This window comes from Podarcis cretensis (assembly GCF_951804945.1).
Source record: "Podarcis cretensis genome assembly, chromosome: 1".
Taxonomy (NCBI): domain Eukaryota; kingdom Metazoa; phylum Chordata; class Lepidosauria; order Squamata; family Lacertidae; genus Podarcis; species Podarcis cretensis.
The window spans coordinates 23,430,554-23,449,251 of record NC_137170.1 but is presented as its reverse complement, the minus strand read 5'-3'; the positions used below and the strand labels follow the sequence as shown (position 1 = coordinate 23,449,251).

At 42.2% G+C, this 18,698-nt stretch overlaps 1 protein-coding gene and 1 long non-coding RNA gene across 9 annotated transcripts in view; both read left to right on the top strand.

Moving 5' to 3' along the window:
* The window catches only part of SLC24A4 (solute carrier family 24 member 4), a 109,743-nt gene that overhangs the window by 44,514 nt on the left and 46,531 nt on the right, over nt 1–18,698 (top strand). The window lies entirely within an intron of this gene.
* Nucleotides 10,022–12,788, top strand: LOC307200784. Of its 7 annotated transcripts, none has more exons than XR_013832425.1 (3): nt 10,022–10,350; nt 11,494–11,662; nt 12,527–12,788. It is a non-coding gene; the product is annotated as an uncharacterized lncRNA (long non-coding RNA). The 7 variants fall into 7 exon arrangements; XR_013832426.1 differs by having other exon boundaries at nt 11,450–11,662; XR_013832427.1 differs by lacking the exon at nt 10,022–10,350 and adding an exon at nt 10,606–10,693 and having other exon boundaries at nt 11,516–11,662.

Below are 18,698 nucleotides of genomic sequence, written 5' to 3'. Positions count from 1 at the left end.
AAGGGGAGAGTTGTAAACAGGTAAGATACAGGAGGGGAAGGATGAGTATTTGCTACTATTCTGTTCCTCATTGGGAAGCTCAGAAACACTTTTTTTTTGGGAGGGGGTCTCCCTCCAGGCATTGGTGCACACCCGCTTGCTTCGTGGTACTATGGCTACATGTGACCCCATACTGTTATTTGCCATAGATTTATGTTCTAGCACTGAAGAAGAAAGCACACAGCTTAACGCTACATTTCATTTTTTGAAAAAGAATGGAAAAAAGGAGACAGCTTGGAAAGAGGAAAGATTCATAAGGGGCTGGGAAAGTATTGCATAAGAGGGGTGGTTTCTGATTTTTAAAATTAAATAATAATAATACTTTTTATCACTTTCTAGCCCTCTCAAAGGAGCTTACAAAAGATCCTTACAATAAAAATCGCATTCAGGCCTGTTATCTGAAACAGAAATAGCATGATGTCCCTGTGGTGGGCCGAGATTATTCAGTTAGAGGTCCATGCATGCAAAAAGTCCCACATATTATCCTTGGCATTCTCCAGGTAGGTCTGGGAATGTCCTGTGTCTGAACTCTTGGAGAGCTGCTGAGCTAAATGGACCAATAGTCTTACAGTGAAAGGCAGGCTCCTATGTTCCTATACAGTGGTGCCTCGCAAGACGAAATTAATTCGTTCTGCGAGTCTCTTCGTCTTGCGGTTTTTCGTCTTGCGAAGCACGGCTATTAGCGGATTAGCGGATTAGCGCTATTAGCGGCGTAGCGGCTATTAGCGGCTTAGTGGCTTAGAAAAAGGGGAGGGGGGAAGGAAAAAACCTCACAAGAACTCGAAGCAAGCCCATAGGGAAATTCGTCTTGCGAAGCACCTCAAAAGACGGAAAACTCTTTCGTCCAGCGAGTTTTTCGTCTTGCGAGGCATTCGTCTTGCAGGGCACCACTGTATTGTTCTTTTGTAACCATGTGGGGCAGCTCTCCTAGAATGGCTTGAACAGCAAGGAGAAAAGTCACTATACAATTGTTGATGTGAACGCATAGGCAGCTCAATCTGTATAATCCTTTTGGTACTACAAAGTTCAGATGAAGAAGACATGTGGCTACAGCAGGTGGAAGGGTGAGGCAGAATTATTATTATTATTATTATTATTATTATTATTATTTTATAGTGGCAGGGAGCGCATGACACTGCTCTGGCATTTGCAGAAATAAAAAAAATGGTGATTTTTTAATGGACAGTGCAATTTGTGATTTTCTACCTGTCATGCCAAAAATCAGGCAAAGCCACTCCCAAGCCATGTTTTGGTCAACCAGTTTGATTCAAAGTAGCCCCCGGCATCCAAACATCAATGAAGATGGCCTCCCCCACCTTGGGAAGCCTTGTGCTAAGTTTGACTACAGGCAGAGTCATGCCATGGTCACATTTCAGTCCGCCATCTTAATTCCAAATGGCAACCGGTCAACAATTACTATAATTTTTCTCAGGGCAAAGAGGTGCATCTTCAGCATATGAGTGAAACTATATAACTATATAATGAAGGTGCTTGACACACGTCTGTGAGCCTTCAGATTGGCTCAGGAAATTTCCCCACAGTCTTTCCTGCCAGGAAAATTCCCAAGACAGATAGAAAGATGTATTCTCTTGTGAAATGCATTATCTTCTAAGTGGTTTGCCCTTCTCTCCATCTGTTCTCCATAGATTTCATTGCCTCTTGAGATATTGTTGTCAAACTCAGCACAAGGGTTCCTTACTGGAGGAGGCGGTCCGGATTGTTGACTACTAGTAGGAGGTTTTATCATATAACACCAATCCTGGCACAACTGCATTAGCTGCCATTTAGTTTCCAGGCTCAAATCAATGCACTGGTTTTGACCTATGAAACCTTATGTGTTCAGGACCCCCAGTACCTTAGAGATACCCTCCACCCATTGGATCCTCCAAGGGAGGTGCAGATGTTGGCAACTTAAGACTTGGCCTTCTCTCTCTCTCTCTCTCTTTTAATTTCATCTTATTAATATAATTTTAATATAAGATTCAGCCTTCTCAGTGATGGCTTCCTGACTGTGGAATGCTCTCCCCAGAGAGTTGTACCTGCCACCATAATAATCATAATCCATACTGAGTAATTGATGATGACAACAATGTTAGGGGAGAATGGTGAAGATGGACAGGGCCTAAATTTTTGGCATATGTCAATACATCCAAAACCCCCAATAGTTTAATTAAGTTTGTGGAGAGGGTTTATTTTAGAAGATTAGGATAAAGTGATTTCTCAACGTCTTGGATTGTGATCATAAAAGATGCATCACGTGAATTAATATAGGGCATTATCTTCCCCTTTCCCTTCCCTCCTTTCTTATCCACTTTAGTTCCTCCCTTCCTTTTGTATCAGTTTGTTTAAAAGGTGGGCGGGGGAATGATGGAAATACTCCTCCAGTTTCCATCAAATAAGATGCCAAACCCCAAATACAGCTTTGAACTACCTCAGGTCACTTCTGGACAACTTGTTTCCTGAGCATTCATCCAGATTTATTCGAACAAAGCTTTCTGGGAGGTAATACAGTGTTGGCTGCTAATTGAGTATTTATTCATTTTGATTTGCTTGTGGGGAGATAATATGTCAAGGGACACAGGTGGTACTGTGGTCTAAACCACTGAGCCTCTTTGAGCTTGCTGATCACAAGGTCAGCAGTTCGAATCCATGTAACAGGGTGAGCTCCCATTGCCCTGTTCCAGCTCTGGTCAACTGAGCAGCTCAAAAGCATTACGACACAAGTAGATAAATAAGTACCGCTGTGGCGGGAAGGTAAACGGTGTTTCCATGCACTCTGGCTTCCATCAGGTGTTCTGTTATGCCAGAAGCGGTTTAGTCATGTTGGCCTCATGACCTAGAAAGATGTGCAGACAAACGCTGGCTCCCTTGGCCTGAAAGCGTACATGAGCACTGCACCCCATAGTCGAATTCAACTGAACTTAACCATCCAAGGGGTCCTTTACCTTTTTTTACCTTTTAATATGATGTCACATCAAGCAGTTGTTGTCCCACGATTATCCAGTGCATTTTCCTGTCACTTTCCTTACCTCAAAAAATCCAGTTTGGGGGAGGGGAAGCAAGTTTGTTGCACAAGATCACTAAATCCCTGTTCAGCTGTGGAACCTGAATTTGCTAGTATGCAGTTGAATTCCATATGCTAAATAGTGACTGTCTGGAAGTGCCCACAGTAGAAAAAAATAATGAAAGCTTTCTGGGTTCTACTGTTTCTTGCATGTTGCAATTTAGCAAAGGAAAATTCATGGGCTGTAATATGAATGCATGCTGTGCACAGAATCATAACAGCTATTTTTGACTGAGGGACAATAGAAATGAGGCTGGATGTTTCATGCTTCCAGGTGAGCACTGAGAGTTTCATCTCACCTTGTTAATGGCTGTGGGATGGGTACTATGCTGCTCCCACAGCAGGGATTATCTTCTGGTACAGAGGCACGATGCACTGGAAGCCTCTGCTTTTTAAAATGTATAAAGAACGGTTTTTTGTTGTTGCCTCTGTTCTCATACATTGCGGGACTCCAGCAAGTATCTGTGGACCATCTTACTAGGAAATGGGCACTTTAAACTCTAAAGATAGTTTCTCACATATGGATATTGAGGACAAGCTATACCCTCCATCTTTCTTCTTAAGGAAGAGGTGTAGTGACCATCAAAAAGCAAATGGCCCAAACTGCATGGCTTGGGTCCAGGGTATTTGAAGTATGCCTCCTCCCGTACCAACCTGCTCATTCTGTAACATAAGGTGGAGAGCTCCTTCTCTGTATCCCGTACAGAAAGAGAGACACAGTTGATGGTGACAGATGATATGGTCTTCTCTGCCTAATCACTGTGAGACAGGTGGGAGCAGGAGGCCTGCTCTGTGAAAATTCCCACTGCAGCTGGCAGTTCCAGTACATTGTCATCATTGGTGAAGGCTATCTTAGCTTCATGCTGCAGGATAGAGAGGCACAAGTTGGACAACTTGAGAGTACTGTGCTAGGAACAGCCAACATTCTGACATGTTGGACAGCACTAGGCAAAGCTTTTGATATTTTAATTTCAGGAAAGTATTTTCAAAAAGCATAAGAGGAAATCATGGATTTTGAACACAGCTCATGAACCTTAGCAGCGATGATGAATAACAGCTAGCTCCAAATTAGCTTTGAGCTCATGATGGGGCAAGGCTTAGTGAGGCTGGGTCGTATTCATGTTCAGGCTAGAAGGCGTTAAAATCGCAGAGCTCGCTGCCAGTTTGGAACTTAATTGGGGATCCCAAGAGATCAGCTGGCATCATAAAACATTTGCATCAAGAGTTTTCTCAGAACATTTCACTCTATTAGCAAATAATAACACTGGTTTTTCTCAGTGCACCATGCTAATGTGCGACTTGAGCAATACGCCTTAGCTCCACAACAAAAGGCAGAAGCCTTTATTTCAGGCAGTACAGTTCCAGATTGTCACCTTTGGGTTGAAAATTTTGACCTAGCAATCAGTGAGTGTCAGATACCACAGTTTTACATTTGATTAGAACTTGTGGGATTGCAGTTGATTAACAGCAGAGTGGACTTGACTTGCTCAGGGAGATGGTCCATCTCCAGCAAATGCCTTAATCGCCTACAATAAGCCCTCGGGGGAAATGGCCACGGCAAGAAGCCAGATGAATCTGGCAGGAGAGACATCCTTGCACTCAGTCACTTAATTAAGTAAACTGAAATTTTAAAATTGGCTGTTCCCAGAAGCACACATTCTTCGGTCATTATTGGCATTTTGGATTGCCTCAATGCCTTACATCAGGTGTGGGCAGAGGGAAGATCAGCACCTACACGGTAGGTTTCTGGGTGAATAGCAGTAGATTGGCAACACTTTCTCACTCCCAGTTGTCTAACAATAGCAGCAACTGCTAGGCTGCTAGAATTAAGCCAGCTTGAAAGAAATTGAGGAGTAGATCTTTGTTTGAAAGGACTGGAAGCACAATTTTGGAATTGGAAACAAATTCTTGGACTTAGTATGCTCCCAGAGGCACCATGTTCTTTAATTGTAAGGGTGTGTCCATATTCCTCCTGAGTCTCTTCTTTTCCCTTGGCTCTGGATGTTATACCTCAGGGCAGAAGCAGCTTGCTAGGTGGAACGGGACTGTTACACTACTTCCTGGCAGGTAGGTCACTGTTGCATACTGGGAGGGAGAGGGCCAAGATGGTGGGGAGGTTGGCATGGTGCAAAAGCACTGGCAAGGAGTGCTGGCCTGGCTCTACTGGTGCATGTCCAATGTGCCAACCTCCTTTCCAACTTTCCCCTCTCCTGGTGTCAGCGACTGGGCAGAGGAGGAATGGTGGAGACTGCCTCCCCATCTTGACCCTTCCAGGGAAGAGGAAGAGGAAGACGGTATAGATTTACAACAGTGGTTTGCGGAGGGTCACAGCTCAGAGGCAGATGAGGGGGAAAGTTGGGAAGGCAGAACTAGAGCAGCAGCTAGCTGACATGGTGTCATTAGAAAGCATCCCAGACCCTCGATTTCCCAGAACCTGGCAAGGCTTAAAAGTAGGAGAGCAAAGAGCTTAAAGACAGAGGGCATGTAGCAGCACCCGAATGAGGAAGTGGGAAAGACGGGGGTGGAGATTCACTTGGGACAGTGCCATTATCCAAGAGGATGGGTTCTATAGCCTCTCTCTGTAAATATTGAAATATAAAAGGATGGTAAGAAGCTTTCCCTTGTCTTTATACTTCCTGGGCAACCAGCTGGTAGCCGTTGACAGCATCCTGACACCTGGTAAGCAATCAAGTGACTCACCTGCTGAGATGCTAGTATACCACTTAAGCCTCAGAGCTCTAATTAAAAAACAAAGTAGCCTGAAGTCTGCTCACCGCTGGCTTACAGGACATTATCAAAAGAAAACAAGTATCTAAATAATTCTAGGTCAGACAATAATTAATAAATATCAAAGATTACATGCATCTGCCCAGATTCCTCTTGATGTTTGCAAGGTATAGATGATACTTGAAATGTGATAGATAGAGTGCTATGTATTGGAGAAATTTGGGCATCGTTCTAGGTGCACTAGATGCTTAAAGAGGTAAATGTTTTATTTCCCACACTTACTATTTAGCAAGAGTGTTTAGGCTGCATCCTCAATCCAATCAAATGAAAACTATATAGAAGAAAAAGAAGTGAAATTGCATCATACAAAGAAAAGATTAAAAACCAAAAAGGTATTGTGCAAAAATTGGAAGTGTAATCAGAATGAGCAAAAGTAGTGCATTTGGCTTTGCAAGTTACATTTAAGGTCTAAGAGGATTTTCCTGAAAACAAACAAGCTGGATATTTAACTATATGAAATATTAGAAGTAGAAAGTCTGCTTGGCAGTCAGTTGTATCTCTAGATAATGAAGGTCTGAAATATGTACCCATGAGAGAGAGAAAGATATTGCACATTCTTTGCATCTGACATCATAAAAGGAAATTTGGGGGAAATGAACACATCTGAACAGTTCTCTCTTCAGGACATGCATCTGAAAAATGAAACCAAATTGAGAGACCAAAGTTGAGAATGAACTAATAAATGAGAGCAGAGTTATTCCAATAATTGCAGCTAATCATACACCCACCCATCAGCCATTTGTGGGTTGGGGAAGATGAAAAGAAAGCTCCATCCCAAAAGGCAGGTAGAGATCCTGAGTTGTATTCAACTAAGTTTTACTCAGAGTGGATCTGCTGAAATTAATGGACCCAAATTTGCCGTACTTATTAATTTCAGTGGGCCATAACTTCTGGAATGCCCACGGGGCATGATGTAGTCCTTATGGAGTACCCAAACACACTGCAATGATTTTTTTTAAAAAAATATCATTAAATAATTGAAAGTGCCTTGGGAAATTGCCACGTTCAACTTTAGGGGGAATTGTTGACCCAGAAGGGAGACTGGAAGCAACCAGCCACATCCTCAACTTGAGAAGCTTGGCTGCTTGACAGCCCCTTGAAGATGCTGTGTCTTTAGAGAGTCAAGCTCTCTTTGTCATCACTACTGCCACCCAGTGGGTGCAATCATCTGTGATTACCATATTTTTCGCTCTATTGGACGCACCGGACCACAGGACGCAGTTTTTAGAGGGGGAATTCAAGGAAAAAAATATTATTCCCCCCCCCCCAGCCCCAAAGAGCAACGGACAGGCTGCACGCTTCCTCTTTAGCCTTGAGCAGCATCTTTAGCCTTGCACAACGGGATGGATCGTGCCCGCTGTCCACCGGGGCTGGACTAGATGATTCCTGGGGTTCCTTTCCAACCCTGCAACTCTGTGACCTCGGAAGTTGTTGGGGGTCTCCACCACTGGAGGCTTTTAAGCAGTGGTTGGGGGACCATCTGCCTGGCGTTCTTTAGCTGTGATTCCTACATTGTGAGGGGGCTGGGCTAGATGACCCTCGGGTGGCCCTCCCAACTCTATACAGTCCTACACTTCTGCGGCAGGAGATCCACAGCCACTTCACACAATGCCCACTCCCAATTTTCATTGGAGAGACATGTGGCTTCACTGTCTAGGTAGGTACCCCCCTACCTGCCACTCTTCCCCCACCCCACTTAAGCCGAGGGAATTCCTGCACAGAGAAGCTCCCAGGTGAGGCAAGGGTTAAGATCTACCTCTGGTAAATGGCTTTGTATTCTCCCTCTTTCCCTTTTCTCTTCTTCTTCTATGCTACTTCCTTCTCTTGTGTTTTGTTTGATCTGTTTTTATTGTATACTAAAATAAAAGCTGCAAAGTTTCCTTTTTTATAATATCCCCCCCCCTCCAAACTAAAACGTTAATCTAGATAAAAACACTGATCCAGAGGAAATGAAGGGGGTGGAGAAAGGACGAAAAAAGAAAAAGAGGTAGAGATAGAGAGATTTTTAAAAAGTTGGCTTCTTTAGCCTTGTGCAGCCTCCCATGGCTGGAGAGGCGCGCACGGCTAAAGAGGAAGCCCGGGCAGCGAGCGCGATCCATCCCGCTCGCTGCCCGGGCTTCCTCTTTAGCCTCGCGTAGCCTCCCGCGGCTGGAGAGATTGCGCAAGGCTTTTCTAGAGGAGGGAGAAGGGACTGACTGGCCGCGTCAGTCCCTTCTCCCTCCTGGGGAAAAGCCTGCAAGAGCTGCGCGAAGCTTGTGTGTGGCTCTTGGGGGCTTTTCCTGCTTGCCTCCCACCCTGCATTCACTCCATAGGACGCACAGACTTTCCCCATTAGTTTTTAAGACGGAAAAACTGCGACCTATGGTGCGAAAAATACGGTAAGTGATCTTGGTGGCTACTGGTGCATTTTCCCAAGTCTTTTTGGCTGTGGCTTCTCCTGGACCAGGATAGCCTTGCTATGGTGATCCACACTTTGGTAACGTCCATTTAGACTACCGTAGCATAATCTCCTTGGAGTTACCCCTGGAAGTGTAGGCATGAGAAACACGATTTGTATATTGTATCAGCAACAATATCAGATATCAGATGTCAGCAGGGTGCCCATAAAGAAGATCACATGTATTGTTTAACATGGACACAGCCAGTGGAAGTGTCAGGAGAGGGGAAGGAGTTATATTTTGTCAACAGCCACAGTAATGGTGGCAAACTTACGTAGCTTCTCCAGCAGAGGCAGAAGGGAAGATGACTATCATTTCCACAGCCAGTGCTCCTGAAAATATTAATTGTCCGCAGAGTGACTCGAATATACAAAAAACACAGTGTACTAATAACTAACTTGTGGAGTTTCAGTAAAGTAAATTAATAACAAAATTAAATTGCCACTGTTCCAAGAAATATGTTCTCACTTTGCAGTTATTTTAGCTGAGCAATCTTTGGCAAAGGATATAGTTTGATAAAGTGATCAACTCCAGGTTTTTTTTTGGAAATGAAAGGTGGTTAAAAAAAATTATTAACATCATAAATGCAACACTTAATATGTGTGGGACTACCCTGGTGAATGTAAATTTGAATACTGAAGACATATTTGGCATGTGATGTTGGTGCTTTTCTGTTAGTATAGTTTGCCATACCAAAATAAATATCCCAAGCTCTATAATTGGAAAGATGTATTATTTAAAATGGACATGGTTGAATATATGCCTCACTTCTATTTTAATGAGGTTTAGATTTAGACTCCCTTTAGATGTTTTATTATCCAGCAAGACTAATGCTGCCCTTTGGTTGTTCTTTGCTGGTATAAAGTCTGGTTTAAAGACAATAGACACCCAGGTTCAACTGGATCCTGTGGAGATAGGTCATCAGGCATGATCCCCCTTCTCCCTCCATGTGTTTAGCTTGTACCATTTCACCATAGACATGCTCCTCATGAGGCTACCTTTGAAGGTGACGTGAAAACTACAATTAATGCAGTATGTGGCTGTTAGACTGGTGATGGGGAGCAGCCAGCGGGACCATATAACAGAGGTCCTAAAGGATCTTCACTGGCTCCCAGTATGTTTCCAAGCACAATTGAAAGTGTTGGTGTTGACCTTCAAAGCCCTAAATGGCCTCGGCCTGGTATACCTGAAGGAGCATCTCCGCCTACATTGTTCAGCACAGACACGGAGGTCCAGGTCTGAGGGCCTTCTGGAGGTTCCCTCTCTGCAAGAAGTGAAATTACAGGGAATCGGGAAAATGCCTTTTCAGTAGCCGTACCCACACCTTGTGGAATGCCTTTCTGGCAGATGCCAAAGAGTTAAACAGCTATAATTTTTTTCTTGGAAGCCACCGAGAGTGGTTGGGACAACCCAGTCAGATGGGTTGGGGGTATCAGAAATATGTTGTTGCTGTTGTTGTGGATGTGTTCATCATATACTGGGAATGAACTTCCTGCAGTCAGTTTATATCTGGACAGATGTTTCACTGTCCATTAATACTGCCATTATCTTGCCTTTCTCCATTTTCAAAGTCTTCCCTTCAATTAAAAAACCCTTTATGGGAGCTTGTTCATATTCACCATTGGCACCTCTTCCGGTTCCTGTTCTCTTCCAGAGCCCTGACAGTGTCACAATGAGAGGCTTCCCAAGATTCTGCCTGTCCTTTGCATGTTGTTTCAACATTGCCAGCATGAGTGGAATACATATTACGGCAATTACACACACTCTTCTTCAGACCTGCCTCCACCTCCCCCACAATAATTTGGCTTCTTTCTTCAATATGAGGACTTGTTACTGTTTAGAGCTGTAGTTTGGCTTATCCATTTCAGTCTGCAGTAATTTATTTATGAAAGTATTGCTTCATTGGTTCTGACATAACTTTTATAATAGATTCTCACTCCCCTGTGATGCTTCTCTGGCATTGTTCATGTTTTGAGATCATATTTTTATTTTTATGTTATGTTATTTTGATTTATTTTACAGGTAGATATACAGTTATAGATAATTGATTATAGATAATTGATCAGTAGCCGTTTGCTGTTGAGGAAAAGGGAATATTAAAAATTATCCTTTTGAGCCATGACTTTGACCGATACTTTCAAATAAACATTTTTATTTTCATTAGCATACTTTAGACACCAGTGTAAATGCAGTTTGAGTAGATCAGAGCTGTGCCTTTGTTGCAGAGCTAATAATTAGCATGTAAATTCTCCTAATGCTTTTGATAACAGGAGGAAAGAAAAGGTGTTTTCAAGGAAGGACAAAATATAGGTTAGTGTATTCAGGTCACAGCACTGACAACTCAAATTGTTATCCAACAATTGCTGTAAGTATATGGCAGGCTGTTAGATGTACCCTCCTAGATAGTGGTCTCTCCTATTTGTTTGTTCATTAAACAGTAATAAATATTCTGTTCATGTCATGCTAAACAAATTTTAGGAGGAAATCTATATCCATATACCAGTCCCTAGGCCATTTCTCAGTCCTGATCCAAGCTCATAGCATCTCCTACTGGGTTTGAATTTCTTTCCAACTTACTCCAAATGGCAGAACTCCTGTGCATTTTTCCTTTTGTTTCATGGAGGACACAGGACAGTATTTGACCTCCATATGGTATATTACAAATCCCACTTAACAATTTCATAAATGAAGTCTAGAAATCTGTGAAGCTGGCCAACTGAACTGAACTAAGCCTCTTACTGACTCAGTTCATGTGTAACAACTAACCATGGTTTGATGTCCTGGCCTGTTAACTTACTGTGGTTCCTACAAACCACAGTTTCCTGTATTCAGACAAAATAGGAAATTGCTGCTTAGAACAAACCAGGTATGGAAGATTTAATTCTTAAATGCAAAGGGAAGGGAGTGTATGCAAACTTTAGTGAAGTAATCACTAATGAGCTCAATGGGACTTACATCCAGAGAAGCATGTATAGGATAGCCTCCTTAACTGGAACTTAAATCTGTTGATAACAAAATGCTGAAATGCCAAACAGCTATTGGATATGGAAGATCAAGATAAAGTGTATTTAGCTTTGTAGTTCAGGCTTCAAGTGATTATTGTCTTATACATACTATCTAGGGGCTCGTATACCCTGTCATATATGGATCTATGTTTAATATCAGACTGTCATTTTACAACATAAAGCTGACCTGTTGGTTAAGTGGCCTTAGATTTGACATACTACCCAGCTGACTCCAAGATAGTGAAAACTTGACAAGAATCTAGGAGTACAGAATCTAGGAATTTGCCTGGAGCCTTGGGTCTGCACAAACTGTTGCCTCGGGTAAACAGGTACTGTTAACTATTTATTGCTTGCAGGCAGTTTTGTTATGTGTTAAGCAAGAGGTTATGAAACTTGGAAAGCTGACTCAAGTTACTTTGTAATAATCTTGCATCTATATTTGTAAGAAATGGATATTATTTCCTTAATCTTCCTGTTCATATTCTTCAAGATGAAACTCCCTGCATAAAGTTCATCCAAATTTCCCCATCATCACTTAAATACAGGGTGTTAATGGGTGTGGTGCATTGCTTTGAAATCATTTGCTGATTTTTTTTGGGGGGGAGGTGTTTTTCCCCAGTGCCATTATTAGAACGTCAGAGCAGATTCACAGTGCGGCTGTGAATGCCAGTTAAAATATAACATCATGTATCCACAGTAGAAATGGAAGGGCCTGTCATTTTTGGTTCTCTCAGTTTCACATTTTCCTAATCTTAAATTCAGTTCTCCGCATTTCTTCAGGAATCTGCATTTTTTCTACATCTATCTATCTGTCTATCTATCTATCTATCTATCTAAAAATCCTAATGAAAATTCATCTTCATTTTGGTGCAGATTTCTCCTAATAAACACATTTTTGTATGCAGTTTTTACAAACGTACACATTTTTTGCAAAGCAGTTACCCCCAATATAATGCATTTTTTTATATTATTTTCACGGATGTATTCAATTTTTATTCACACTTTGCCCTGATATATGTGTTTATGAAAACATTTTTGGTTGGTTGGAGAACCACCTCAGGAAATTCAGAAAAGTATGCATTTCAAACGATGGCTGTGCTTCAGTTCTGATACTGTTTGGGAAAGTGCATATTTGCTAGATTCACCTTTAGATGCAAACTGAATTGAATTCCTCCCCCATCCGTAATCCACAGGAGCTCTTTGCAGTCATCCCTGATCACTGTGGATGCCAGCTGGATCAATAGTCTTCCACTTAGAGAAATAACCTCTGTGGCTTCTTCAAGGGTGAGCCCATGCCCTGCATCCTGAAGTCTGTCGGATCCTGCAGCTTGGAGCAATGGCACATTCATTTCATATGCACCCAAAGGAATATTTCCAAACGACTTCTGTTATTGGAGTGGAGTAGTTAGAAATCACACCTGCTACAGTGATACCAATAAAAATGTATTGACTCCTCCTTACTGTTTCAGCAGCTTGTTGTCTCGGACTCGTTGTTTTTGGATGTAATCTCCCTGGAACTTTCTTGTGATTAGAAGAATCATAATATTTATATAATTATTTATTTTTAATATTACTATAGAATTTTATAGGTGGGGCCTATAACCCCCACCCCCCCCCCAAAAAAAAAGAGAAGAAAGTGGTATGGAGTTCTCCTGTTTAGGTTTCTATTCAGCCAGCCATATCTCCTTCAGTTACACTTCATTCTGGTCCCCATTCCTCCATGGTTTTCCATTTCACCACCAGCACTCTCTGACCAATGAGCTTGGTTAGTTGACCTTGGGTTTTGAGTTTCTCCCTGCCCTTTGAGGTTCCCTGCCCCCCTATCAAACATTATTTGTGCTTGTCTTGAGCATGCTCAGCCCGAGCAGGACAGCTGCCCATAGTTTAATTCTTTATTGACAAAGTATGAACTTACAGTAGCTCCTGAGGTGCACTAAATGTGTGTGTGCGCGCACACACACTTTGGTGGCTAGGCAACTGATGCCCCTCCCCTGGCTTGCGCTCTGACCTGTGTGGGTGGAGCAATAGGTGGCCACGCCTACACCCTCATCTGACGATGTGAGTGCAAGCATCCTGCAACTTCTACATGCAAGTTGTCACTGTGCCTGCCTCTTCAAGCCCCTCCTGTTTCTTTTTTATATATATATAATATTTATTAAGTTTTTAACAAAAAAGGATTACAAAACAGTGAACAATAAACAAAGAACACACAAAGAAAATACAAAAACCAAAATTTAACGTAAAAATAAAAAATAAAAAACAAAAATCCCTCTTTCTAATATATTACCACTCATTTACTTATTTTCATGACTTCCTCACACCTCCCTTTTTTGTATTCCATTTAAAAATTTGTTCAGCAAATTCATACCCTCTTAATTTACCCTTAATTGTTTATCCTCACATATTCTAACTTCAAATTTTCATCTGATATCAATCTATTCTTGCATATTCTTATTTTGCCTTATTGCTAGAACCACTTCGTTTCATTCCAACGTCATTAACATTCAATAATTTTACAGTGTTTCTGTAGATAGATTTTAAATTTCTTCCAATCTTCTTCCACCAACTCTTCTCCCTGGTCTCGGATTCTGCCGGTCATTTCCGCCAATTCCATGTAGTCCATTACTTGCATCTGCCATTCTTCCAAGGTGGGTAGGTCTTGTGTCTTCCAATGCTTTGCAATGAGTATTCTTGCTGCTGCTGTAGCGTACATAAAGAAAGTTCTATCCTTCTTTGGCACCAATTGGCCGACCATGCCCAGGAGAAAGGCCTCTGGTTTCTTCAAAAAAGTATATTTAAAAAAGTATAATTAAATACCTTTTTCATTTCATTATAGATCATCTCCCAGAAAGCCTTAATCCTTGGGCACGTCCACCAAAGGTGAAAGAATGTACCTTCAGTCTCTTTACATTTCCAACATTTATTATCAGGCAAATGATAGATTTTTGCAAGCCCCTCCTGTTTCTAGGGGACAGTGGGGGAGAGGACAGAAGGGATCCTGCTGCCCCCTCCCTTCAGGCACCATCTCTCAGCTCCTGGTGCTATGTGTCCTTCCTGCAGCTCCAGCTCCTGTCCCACGTCCTGCACCTCCTCCCTTGTCTCTGACTGCTGAGACCCCTCCCAATCCTCCAGCCCTAGCTCCTGTCTCTTGGGAGGCACAGAACCCCTGCCATCTTCCAAGTCTTCTGAGTAATTTTCTGTCTTCTTCTGCATGGTTACATAGACAATATTCAGAAATGGTGGCTGTGCTGCACTAGGTCTCTTCTTTCCTGAAGTTTATCTATTTGGCACTTTTCTTTCTCTCAGGGACATGTGCCAGGCATTGCTTGCTATGGAAGCATGTGCAGAAACAAAATTTCATTCTTAGTTGCTGTCATTCTTAGTTGCTGTCGCCCTCATTCTCTTCTGAGATTTCCAAATAATTCCCTGTGTTCTTCTGCATGGTTACATAGGTGATATTTGGAAATGCCCAGTGGACCTCTTCCTTCCTAGACGATATATATTTGACCCCCTTCAGTCTCCCAGGAATGTGATCCTGTGGAAGCAAGCACACTCATATGGAAACAAAATTTAACTCTCAAGTGCCGCTTTCTTTTGAGACTTCCAAATAATCCCCTGTCTCTTTCTGCATGGTTACATAGATAATATTTAGAAATGGTGGCCATTTCCCATTGGATCGCTTCTTTCCTAGAGTGTATATATTTGACCCTCTTCAGTCTCTCAGGAATATGTGCCATGTAGTCTTGTGGAAGCAAGTACACTTATACGGAAAACAAAATTTCACTCTCAATCGTCTGTTGGGAATTTCTGCAATCTTCCCAGGAGCTGCTTTGTCCTGTAGCACAGCAATATAGTGAAAACACAACAAAACACAATAGAAGGAAAGGGTTCTTTTGTTTTTGTTTTAACTGGGCTGGAGCACAAATCAGCTCATAGGTTTTGAATAAACCAGCTGTCTTCATTTCACTCCAAGATACATTTTCTGCTTACTTAAATATTACAACATTCCAGCCACAGTGGAGAGTTTCAAAGAACTGTTTCAGGAGTGCTTGTGGGCAACAGGGTTTTGAGGGTGGAGGTGGGGGGTATAGGACATCCAGTATATAATTGAGAATCTTTTCACAGTGCTGAATCACAGAAAGAGTTAAGCTCCCTTTTGAAAGAAGCGCTATAAAGTACATTAAACTGGCTCACAAAGGAAAGACACCTAGAACAGGAGGAAACATGGAGGCTGAGGAGAAAGACACAGCCTTGTCACTGAGAACCAGGTGCCTTCTTTATAGGTGGGATCAGACACCCCCCCCCCAATGGAGCATGCGTGTGCATTGGGCCAAAGAGCTGCAAGGAGTGAGCTTGCCCCACATCATCTCTAGAAGCTTAGTGAGAGGAGCAGGTCAACTGGCGGGACATCTTTGTAGCTTCCGTTCAGTTATGAACCTCTTACCTTGCTCTTATACCTGGGAATTGTGACTTCTGGGCTTGCTACTGAGTCTGTACCCCTATTAGTCTGAATAAAGATCTCTTTCTTCCTTACAAATAAAAGTCACTGTCATGTTTTTTTAGGAAGGGAGTGTGACATCCTGCAGGGTTTGCACAAAGCGTACATTGAGGTTACATTTTACTGAGCAATCATTTGTTGATTTGTATACAGTCTAAACCACTGAGCCTTGGGCTTGCCAATCGGAAGGTCGGCGGTTCGAATCCCCATTAGGGGGTGAGCTCCCATTGCTCAGTCCCTGCTCCTGCCAACCTAGCAGCTCGAAAGCACGTCAAAGTGCAAGTAGATAAATAGGTACTGCTGAGGCGGGAAGGTAAATGGCGTTTCTGTGCGCTGCTCTGGTTTTGCCAGAAGCAGCTTAGTCATGCTGGCCACATAACTTGTAAAAACTGTCTGTGGACAAACATCGGCTCCCTCGGCCAGTACAGCAGATGAGCGCAGCAACCCCAGAGTTGTTTGCGACTGGACTTAACTGTCAGGGGTCCTTTACCTTTTTTTAAAACAACAACAACAATGAGCTTTCATCCTGACTTGCTTGCTGGGTGTTTCTGCATCTTCCTGTTAATCATCTGTTAATCATACAACACTTTTCAGTGTATTTTCCTGTCACCTTCCTAACAGCAAAAAAAGTAAAGTTTTTAAATTTATTTTTTTTAAAAAGGTGTGTGTGTGTGTGTGTGTGTGTGAGAGAGAGAGAGAGAGAGAGAGAGAGATAGGGCGATAGAGCACTTTAATCCACTTTAAATGCACAAACCTAACATTCCACCATGTGGTTGAATCCCCCCTGAAAAAATATTGACGGTCTGGAGGTGACCCAGGCTACTTTCTCTCCAGCTCAGTGCCTCCATCTGTAAAATAGGGTTAATAGTACTGAACTACCTTTTAAGGGAATTAAACAAAAATCCGAATGAATTGGTGCTGCATTTATTTCGCTAATCTTGACTTTCACACAAAGAATGTTTATAGTCAGAGCAAAAGAGCATTTTTGGAGTCTTGTTTCTTTAAGACACAGTACACCGTCCTTTCAGAATGCAAATATTTGGTGGATTTAATAGTTTGCAGTTCGAGTCCGCCGTTTGCTTTGTAACCTGCCACACGCCGTGACAAAGATAATCGTATTTGGCAGCCTTCTCTTGGTTGAGCCAGGCAAATTGAATTAATATACTGCAGAGATTAAATGTTTTAGCAATTGCTGTTGCTTGCAGAATTGAGAGAGGGAGAGCAAGCAGGTTTTGGAGCACAAGGAGCTTACTTCCTGTCCTGCCATATGGTGCTCTCCCTGAGAGAGAAGGTTTGATCTTTGGCTTCTCACCACATCAAATTGATTACTAAGAAGAAGTGGGGTGGGGTGGAGACTGCAAGCATGCTAAGTGCTGTTTCATTCCAGGCTCCTTTGCAATTGCTAGTGATTGTCTTAGCAGGGCAGCCCATTAAACCTGTGTGCAGAACGGCTCCCGAAGAACTTGCCCTTTGCAGCCTCTTTCAGTGTCGCTCATGAAGTTGTGTGTTGCTTTGAATTAATGGGCCTGTAACTCATCTTGCATCTCTCTTACAAACTCATTGGTTAACAGAAGCAGAGCTCAGGTGTTTTCTGCCCACTGCTAAGAACTGAAAAAGAAAGGGGCGGTTGTTTTGGAAACGACAGTCTGATTAGGTTATTCCAGAGGGGTAACCATGTTAGTCAGTCGCAGAAAAAACAACAGAGTATTGTGTGGTGCCTTTATTCTGGCAGAGCTCGTTTTGTCAGATGCATGAAATCACCCTTTGGCAGAGGGTGGCCTCCAACTAAGTTTTTACTCAGAGTAGACCACCGATTGAAATTATTGGCCGTGACTTAATAATATTTATTGATTTCAGTAAGTCTACATACCCTCCAACATTTCTCCAATGAAAATAGGGGCATCATATTCAATGATGATGATTTTGTTATAGTTCTGTATGATAGTTTTTATGTTAAACTTTTCAATCTCTTTTGTGATGAGATTGTGTACTGTATGCTTTTTTATTTTTGGTTTATTGACTGTAATGAATTCATAGAATCAATTGATCTTTGGAAAGAGATAGCCTGGCCACCGTGTTGCTTGCTTTGGTCCTCCAGTTGGATTGCTGCAGTGGGTCATTCATGACACTGCCCTTGGAGACAAACTGGAAGCTTCAGTTGGGGAAGAATGCAGGGGTCATAGTTATGACTGGAACTGCCAGGTTTATTATACCTGGTACACCAATTTTATAATTGGTGTATCAGGAAGTTTTTTAATGTTTGACATTTTGCTATGTTTTTGTATGCACTGTAAGCCGCTCATAGTGGCTGGGGAAACCTAGCCTGATGGGCAGGGTATAAATATTATTGTTGTTGTTGTTGTTGTTGTTGTTGTTGTTGTTGTTGTTATTATAGCTCTGCACCAATGCAAAGTGTCCATCATTACCTTTAAAGCCATAGATAGTTTGGGATGTAGATTCAAGAAGGAGCATTTCTTCCCATTGCAATGGGCCCATAACTTCTACTGAGATCTCCTGAGTGCTTCCATTAATAGAGGTGCTGTATTCAAGAGCAAGGGAGAGAGCTTTCTTAGTAGTTAGTGGCACCTCAGTTATGGAATGCCCTCCCTTAACAGTCTCACATGATACCTGCGAAACATTTTGGCCCCAGGCAAAAACATTTGCATTTACCCAGGCATTCTAATATGTTGTAAATCCTACTTTCATTTTCAAGGATTTTGTCTGCTCTATTATTTATATCGTGATATAAATTGGTTGTATGCTGCCCTTAAATCCAAATAGTATAGACATGTTTTAAATAAATGAAACAGGTGCTTTTTATTCTCCTTAATAGTGGTTGGCAGGAGATACCTTTCCTACTTATGAAG